General features: G+C 62.6%; 1 protein-coding gene across 2 annotated transcripts in view; it reads left to right on the top strand.

Annotated features, from left to right (window-relative positions):
- Positions 1–799: 799 nt before the first annotated feature.
- SLC6A15 (solute carrier family 6 member 15) overlaps positions 800–1,510 on the top strand; it is a 69,566-nt gene continuing 68,855 nt past the window's right edge. For both annotated transcript variants that reach the window (XM_019543133.1, XM_019543134.1), the window contains exon 1: positions 800–977. The gene's annotated coding sequence lies outside the window, so the exon portion shown is untranslated. The remainder of the gene's footprint in view (positions 978–1,510) is intronic.

Below are 1,510 nucleotides of genomic sequence, written 5' to 3' on the forward strand. Positions count from 1 at the left end.
GTTTCCCTTGTGAATCCTGCATTGGTGTCTGTACACCTACCAGTGCTAATATTGCACGGTACCCTGCAGCACCCTTAAAAGGATCTCATGGAGCCAAGGCTGAGAGGCCCTCCTTTACGGTGTTCTTAGTTAGGGGCATGGCGGGCTGCAAGCGGTCACACACCCGGGTGCGCGGCCTGGTGTCTGGAGTCCGTGCTTTGTCACTCCTGGAATTCTGCTTGTTTCCAGGTTTGTTTGCCTTTGGATAATCTCACCTCCAGGCATTTCACTCATTCTCCAGATCACCCCCCCTACCATTTCCACTGTTTCTGTGCCCCTCCCTTGCTACTATCTCCTTCCTCCTTCCCAAGCCCCACTCCTTGCCCAGCCCAGCATCACCTCCCTGCCCTCTTGGATAACGCTGGGGTCTCTCCAAGCGCCCTTTCTACCATCTGCTCCCTTTCTCCCCGTCCTCACACCTAGCACCCCCGTTCACTCTCAGCCCAGCCACACTATGGGCACTAGGCCAAGGGCAGGGCAGTAACCCGAGAGAAAGACACCATGTGCCAGGGCGGGGTGTGCTGCAGCATCCTCGCTTCAGCGAGGAGCAAGGGTGGGGCTGGCTCGGGCAGGGGGCTGCGGACCGGAGCAGAGACTTCCCCGGGGAGCATACGAGCCCTCAGCGGCGCCGCCGGCCTCCCCCGCCTCTCCCCGCCGCGCCCTCAGCCCCTGGTGCCGCTGCTGCGGGCGGGTGTTGCAGCCTCTCCTCTGCGTCAGGGAGGTGCGGCTCCCCCGGCTCCGCTCGGCCCTGCCTCCCCTCCCCCTCCCGCCCCTCTCGCCTTGTGCTAGTCTTTAAACAGGCGCTGCAAAGGGAGGGCCGGGCACATGTGCGTCTCCATCATCCCTCTCCCGCTGTCCGCCTCTCGCCCGCGCGCGCACACACCCGCACGCGCTCATTCATTCACTCCGAGGACGCCGGGCCGAGCCCCGCCGCAGAGGTGAGGGACGCGGCTCCGGCCGAGGGGGCTTCGCCTCCAAGCCGGGGGCGGGGCGGCACCGCCGTGCCCTCGGGGTGCTCCGGGCTTGGGTGCTGCTGGGGGGGGTTACCCCCGCGTGTGTATGTATAGGTGTGCGTGTATGTGCGCGTGGCTGTGTCTATGTGCGTGTGTGCATGTGGCTGTGGATATGTGCGTATGTCTGTGCGCGCGTGTCTGTGGGTGAGCGCGTGCATGTGTGTGTGTATGCGTGTGTCTCAGTGAGTGTGTGCATGTGCGGATGTATATGGGTGCAGCCCTGTGTGATACAGGTTTGTGTGTGCCTGTGTATACGTGCGGGAGTGTGTGTGCGTGTGTCTGTGTATGTGTGGACGAGCGTGTGCATGTGCCTAAGTGTATGTATGTGTGCGCGCGCGTGGGTGCGTATGTCTGTGTGAGTGTGTGCATGTGTGCGCGTGTGTCTATGTCGATGTGCGTGCGTGTGCATGTGTGTATGAGTGGAGTGGGGCGGAGGATGCCCAAGCCATCTTGGCTCG

Source organism: Crocodylus porosus, unplaced genomic scaffold (assembly GCF_001723895.1).
Source record: "Crocodylus porosus isolate Cpor-Errol unplaced genomic scaffold, CroPor_comp1, whole genome shotgun sequence".
In the NCBI taxonomy this organism is placed as follows: Eukaryota; Metazoa; Chordata; order Crocodylia; family Crocodylidae; genus Crocodylus; species Crocodylus porosus.